This window comes from Solanum tuberosum, unplaced genomic scaffold, assembly GCF_000226075.1.
Source record: "Solanum tuberosum cultivar DM 1-3 516 R44 unplaced genomic scaffold, SolTub_3.0 scf01010, whole genome shotgun sequence".
NCBI lineage: Eukaryota > Viridiplantae > Streptophyta > Magnoliopsida > Solanales > Solanaceae > Solanum > Solanum tuberosum.
In genome coordinates, this window is record NW_006239987.1 from 4,769 (window position 1) to 12,325 (window position 7,557).

Genomic DNA, 7,557 nt, shown 5'->3' on the forward strand with positions numbered 1-7,557 from the left:
GTAAGTGTTAAAAATATGTTATCAAATTCCATACTAATAAGTGATCATTAACTAACGAAATACTTGAATGTAAAATGATCAGCTTGTTCGTAAACACATGGGGCAATGAAGCCATTTATACAAAAATTTCCAACTGGATGAGGAACTATGTTAGTGTGCAATCACTATGTATTTAATATATAATATATTCATGTTATACTAAATTATATTACTTGAAATAACAATCGCGTAGGTTTACGATGAATACTCAAGTGTCCAATAGCAGATTCGTAGGTCAATAAATTGTTGGATTTGAAATCGAACTCTCTACCTTGGGCAGATAGGAATTGATACTTTCAATGGTCCGCTCTTCTCTCCTCGTGATCGAAGCTGACCCCAGACATTTGCAATTAGTGAAAAAAGTAGCCCTTGAACCTGAATCTCAAGTACTGGAAATGAATAAGTATTGTGTCAATGGTTTTAAGTTTCAAACTGAAGAAGTATCTAGGAACAAGAAAATAAATAATAGCGGTGTCTATATACAAGGTGATGTTGATGGTACTGGTCAAACTATTGAATATTATGGTGTCATTCAAGAGATTATTGAAGTGAGGTATTCAGGTTGGCCTAATAAGAAGATTGTGTTGTTTCGGTGTGAGTGGTTTGACCCATCGCATAGAGGCACAAAGGTGGACCATCAACATAATATAATTGAAGTTAGGCACACCAGGAAATACAGAAGTTATGATCCTTTTATTATTGCACAACATGCTAAACAAGTGTATTACGCTTCATATCCATTGCGTAGAGACAAAGTTGATTGGTGGGTTGTTATAAGCAGTAAGCTTGTGGGAAGAATTGAAATTGACAATGTTTTAGATGTGGCGTATCAAAATGATGTTGCAATTGTTCAACAATAAGTTGATGTTGAATTGGAAACCACACTACAACATCCTCAACACATATTAGAAGAAGTATCTGATGATGAGATATTGAATGTTAGAGGAAGAAATATCCAAGAATGAGGAAAATGAACCATTTGATGACGAAGAATAGGACTATAATGAAAATGAAACAACTGAGGATGAAGAATGGTAGAATGATGGAATTGAAACAAGCGAGGAGAAGTAGTGTAGAATGAAAGCTAGCTAGTACATATGTAAGTGTATTTTACTAATTTTATTTAATTTATGATTTTTATATATATTATACATGTAAATTTGCATACAAATGTCATCAAGCGGTGACGGTGATAGACATCGCGAGCATCTTGGAGTTAGCCAAACTAAACAGGCTAAGAAGAAGAAGTCTAGGAGATCGATAGATCCAGAGGATATTGCAAGATCTATTTCTTCTGCATTAGAGCGCATCAGCCATGATACTCATTTATTTGTTGTTCCGTTTGGTACGGCAGATCCTCGGCAATATTATCCTAATTATCGTCGACCAGTCGGTGCTTCATCTACTTCACAGGCATTGCCTTCACGATGCTACGAGGACCTACCTTTACAGGCTATTCGCCGAGCACGACCCTTATCGGCAGGTAATCCATCTCCCACAGGCACATCTCCTCAGTTATCTGCCATGAGGCTTGGAGATTCTAGTAGCGAGCAATCAGATGCTATGGCCGGTACGCCTCCATTGACTCAAAGTTTTGTGCATCCTAATGTATCACCCTCATCTACAGCTGCACCTAGTGCTACACCACATGATACGATGTCTGCCCTAGCTCCTGGCCAGAAGGACAGACTTGGTAGAGTCATGATTGAGCCGGATGGATCATCGTAAGTTTGTTTTGTTATCTATTTATTAGTTTATTTTATTTATTTCTTATACTTTAATATATTATTCATGAACTAACATATTTATTATGTGTTTTAAAGGAGGCATCCTGCAAAGGATACTGCCCGGGCTTTAAAAAAGTGTGTTAAAAGACTCTATACACAAGCTTATCACTCTTGGAGCGAGATTCCAAACAGTATACGCCAGACGATGTTTAATAACTTTAAGGTATATATTTTTTAGTTAAATTTAGTATACTTTACTTTTTTTTACTATCGATCTAATTAACATTATTAAAAAAAAAACTCAGACTATGTGTACTTGGGAGTCGAGGTACAATTTGGTCATTGGGACCACATTTGAGAGAAAGGCATCCACCAGACTGTCTAACTGGCTAACGAGCGTTCGGGATAGTGGTGAACGTCCCAGTTGGATGTTGCCTCATGTTTTTGCTGAATTGGGTCAGTATTGGAAAACAGACAAGTTTAAGGCAATATCAGATCAAGCCAAAATGGCTAGAGGCAGTCTTAAAGGTGGCTCGTTGCACACCGGAGGTGCAAAGACGGTTGGAACAATTGCACGAGAGATGGTAAGTTCTAATTCAAACTTTTAAATAAATAATTAGTTGATACATATATATCGTTATAAATTTCAGTTTTTATTTATAGGAAAAAGAATTGGGACACACTCTCATTGAACCACAGGTTTTCAAAAAGACTCATCTCAGGAAGAAAGAAAATGAGTCGGATCCGGATGTGTGGGTGGAGGAAAGGACCGAACGAACTTTTATAAGTTATTTAATATGAATAATATATATTAATAGTGAATATATTTATGATATGTATATATATTGATGTCAATTTTTATATTTAATATGCAGAATGACTTTCATAAGTACGTCGTTGAGAATCTAGATAGTTCGGTTCAATTGACACATGAACTGTCCACTCAGATTTGGAAAGAAAAAGTGGTAGGGGGGACACACAAGGGTAGATGCTATGGTCTAGGCTCTCGCAACGATGTTAGACGCCTTCAGTCAGGCTTAGAAGGTATTGGATCGTCTAGTTAGGCTTAGAAGGTATTGGATCGTCATGTCAAGCTGAGGCACTTGACGGTGTTCAGTTTGCTGCTATGTCGGATCAGAAAGCTAAACTTACAGCGGCACTAACAGAGTCGGAGCGGAAAAGAGTAGTTGAACAACAAAGCATAAGTGAGACCGTTCAGCAAATCAAAGAACAAGTGATGAACCTCACTCGTCGACGTAGTACTTCGGCTCCCGATGACACCGACGATGAGAGTAATGATGATGATTATGTAGATCTCACTCCCTAGTTTAGATCTCTGGACATTTATGAACTTTTTGAAATTTTAAAACAAATTTTAAAAGACTTTATAAGTCTTTAATTTATGATTTAGATACTTTTGAGTGTTATTTTCAGTTTATTGTTTTATGTTTTGTTTAGATTGTTTATAATTGTGTGTGTTTGATTGGGTTGAATATTGTAGAATTGAATTGAATTGCATTTGCAGGTGGGCAGCTTCTGCTGCGAGCTGCTACTGTAAAAAATATTGCAGAAAAAGCGACGGACAGCGTGGTTTTGTGAGTCGTTTTTTTAAGTTTTTAAAAATAAAATTTCCAGAAAAGCGACGGACAGTGTCCTTTTATCCGTCGCTTTTCTGGGATTTTCAAAAAATAAATTTCCAGAAAAGCGACGAACTGCATCGCCCTTTAGAAATTAAAAAATATGAAAATTAAAATAAAGCGACGCAGTCTGTCACTTTTTAAAAAAAAATTCAAACAGAAATAGTAAAAAAGCGACTCAGTCCGTCGCTAAAAGAGACTCAGTCCGTCTCTAAAAGCGACGCAGTCCGTCACTTTTCTAGGATTTTCAAAAAATAAATTTCTAGAAAAGCGACAGACTGCGTCGCCATTTATAAATCAAAAAAAATTAAAATTAAAATAAAGCGACGCAGTCCGTCGCTTTTTAAAGAAAATTTCAAAAAAAATAATAGTAAAACAGCTACTTAGTTCGTCGCTAAAAGAGACGCAGTCAGTCTCTAAAAGCGACACAGTCTGTCGTTTTTTCAAAAACGACGTTGTCCGTCGCTTTTTAGCGACGCAATTCGTCGCTTTTTAAAAAGCGTCGAGCTAAAAAGCGACGGAAGTGACTGCATCGCTTATCCGTCGATTTTGACCAAAAAAGCGACGCAGTCCGTTGCTTTTGGCCGTCGATTTTTGACAACTTTCTAGTAGTGTATCACCTATGTGATGTGTGGAAGTAGGTCGCTTCCTATGAGAATTTGGCTTATTCTCAAATGCACTCATGAAACCGGGATAGCACATGGCCATAACGTGTTGGCTTTAAAGCTCATGTCAACACCTTGATTACTATGGGTGAGCAGTGATATTTTATTTCCCTTAAGCAGTCATAGTTCAAGTCTGAGACCACTACGACTCTGGAGTAAAGATTATTGTTTCACTAAGTGGAGGTTTAATGCAGAGCACACCTTCATTATGCATAGTAGTCTTCCTTCAACTGATAGACTATCTTGATTAATATTAAAATGAGTGGGGAATTGTTGGTGTAGCATTTTAATATTACTATTTTAAAATATTAATTTGCTTTACTTTGAGTTAAAAGAGTGTTAGTGGGTATTCTTACATTGCATCCGTTGGTGAGGCATATATGACATTACTCACCTATCAATGCTCATAGGCATTATTGCCCATTATCTTTTGGTTACAAAAATGTTCCATTAAATGTTGGGTCAACACCTTGGGCAGTTTTGCATTTGCACGTTGGTGCATTTGTTGCCCACACAATTACTTCTCCAAATTATTCCTCCATTATACCTTGTAACCTATGTAATTCCTAAGGCCATTATCTTCACCATTTACTACACTATTTATTTTTCTATTTGTTGCTAGGAAGACTTCTTCTAGTATAAATAGTGGTGGTCTTCATTTGGTTTGTGACACACAACACATAAGAAAAATATAGAGTGAAAGAGTTAGTCAAAAAGAGAGTTCTTATTAGTTGAAAGGTGGTGTTGTTTTTATGGAGCTTTGGACTCAACTCTTGTCCAGAGTTGTTGAGTTATACTTTGTGAAGGCTGTCGTATCCTAGAGGGGACAAGTCAAGAGGACTACTGCTGGACCAGTGAAGAACTTTTGCTGCAGTGGGCTTGAGTCTCCTTAAAGAGAGTGAAATATCCGTGCCTCAGCCTGAAGAGATTTATTTCTTCATTTTTAGTTTCAATTGTAATCTTGTAAGTTTTTGTAACCTATGTAATTCCTAAGGCCATTATCTTCACCATTTACTACACTATTTATTTTTCTATTTGTTGCTAGGAAGACTTCTTCTAGTATAAATAGTGGTGGTCTTCATTTGGTTTGTGACACACAACACATAAGAAAAATATAGAGTGAAAGAGTTAGTCAAAAAGAGAGTTCTTATTAGTTGAAAGGTGGTGTTGTTTTTATGGAGCTTTGGACTCAACTCTTGTCCAGAGTTGTTGAGTTATACTTTGTGAAGGCTGTCGTATCCTAGAGGGGACAAGTCAAGAGGACTACTGCTGGACCAGTGAAGAACTTTTGCTGCAGTGGGCTTGAGTCTCCTTAAAGAGAGTGAAATATCCGTGCCTCAGCCTGAAGAGATTTATTTCTTCATTTTTAGTTTCAATTGTAATCTTGCATTTTTTGTTATCTTAACAAAATTCAATTCGTAAGGAAAGAAACAATTTAAAGAAAATTGTATAGGATATTGTGGTGCTGAAAATTCTGATTTGAAAGATATGATTGGTACTAATAAAAGTTCAGATTTGGAGTTTAAGGATGATAATAAAAGTGTAAACTTGAAGAAAGTTGATCACTTGGATGGTAAAATTTCAAAGTTTGAGTTGGAATCACTTGATAAGCTTGCTTGTAGTTTATTAGGTTGTTATTGTTAGTTTGTAGCTGTCAAGATGATGTAGTATGGTTTGTGTTACATTAGTATTATTAGTTAGTTAGGTTAGTTTAGTAACTTGGTGTTGTTTTCAAATGAAAGAGATTTGCATATTTGAAATTTGCAGTTTGATGGTAATGAATTTTTTTGCAGAAGTGTTGTTTTGGTGTTATGTCTAATGAACAATTTATACTAGTATTTTTTGTAGAAGTTTATCTTATTTGTTAGCCTAGAAATGTTGTATTCTGCATTAACAAATACAAACGTAATGTAAATCGATATAGTTCACAACTCACAAGACATACACTCTACACTCCACAAGACATAAATAATGCAAATCATAATATTTATATAGATAGACATACGTTCAGCCCACAAAAATATTTATACCCAGTTTCAAAACATAAGCACACAAAGCGACCAGTTTCATGACTGATTCTGTCACGATCTAGGGGTACCCCTAAATGTAACAAGGCGTACAAGACCCCGAGATGGGTCATACAAGCCACTTAGCATATCATAACATAGAGTAATAGAAAAGTGCAAAATTTTAAAATATTTTCCAATACAATCAAAGTCTCATAAAACGAAGCGGAAGTCTTTAACCTTGTCTCAAACTATCTAATACATGAAAGTCTTAGGGACACAGCCCATACAAAAGTCTAAACATAAAAGAACGCCATAAAGAAAAGGTGATCAAGCCCTCGATGCTATGAGGACTCACCAAATCTTCACTTGCTTTGTGATCAGTTGATTCCTCTTGTGCTTCACACAAATGGCAGAATTCCGATCAATCAACTTTCACTTCAACAGTTGATCTCTAGTGTATAGCTTGTAGAGATCAAATTACTGGATAGAGTATGAAAATCCATTTGGGAGCTACAAAATTATTGCATACGAAGCTCAGTTACTGTACTTTCTAATAGGTACCTCTAAGTGTTGCATAAACCTGCTTCACGGAGAAGCATGTTGATACGAGTTAATGCGCATGGGTGAAACCTACTTCATCCATGTTGCATTAATTACCTGAGAATTTTAAAAATATCCTTAAGCATTCATGAGGCTTGATTTGGCCATTAGTACTCCAGATGTGTTGGTCTTTGATATAGTAAGTATGCACTCATTTAACACATAACTTTTTGCATAGATTCCACAATATCTTGCATATTGTGTAACGACTCGGAAAAAATGATAGGTTAAGCAAGAGCCTATGACTTTGTGTTGACCTTATAATGAGGTTCTATGAGGGGTTTATATGTAATTTCATTTTAATTGTGTAAACTCCGACAATTTAAAATGAATAAGAAGAAGCTTGAAATTTGGAAGTAATCATTTTTGGAAAAAAAAAATTCAGAATCTGGAAATTCGGCCAAGTGTTGGAAATCAGTGAGTTTTTGGCCAACTTTGAGCAGTCATAACTCCTAGCTCAGGATTATACAGGAGTAGTTCCAGTTATTTTTGGAAATCCCTTGGAACGATCTTTCCAACGCCACCAAGTTTTGCTCGATTCCGAGTTCGTATGAGCGAGTTATGCCCTTTGAAAGTTGGGCAGTTAGCAAGGAGTCCGTCCGGAAATTTAAGGGCATTTTGGTCTTTTCACAAATCTTTTCTTTTGAGGTTATATTATTGTGTTAGGCTGTTTGTGGATAATTTTTTGTTCCATTTTAAAAGAATAAGAGTTAGGGTTCTTGAGTGAAGAAGAGAAAGAAGAGAGGAAGAAGAGGAGTTGGAGCTAGGGTTGAAGATTTCTTGGTGTTTCTTCTTCAAATTTCGTGAGGAATTCATCTTAGCAAAGGTATGGTGACCCTTGATCCTTGATCAATCTTTCTTTCAAGGAGTCCAATCAAAA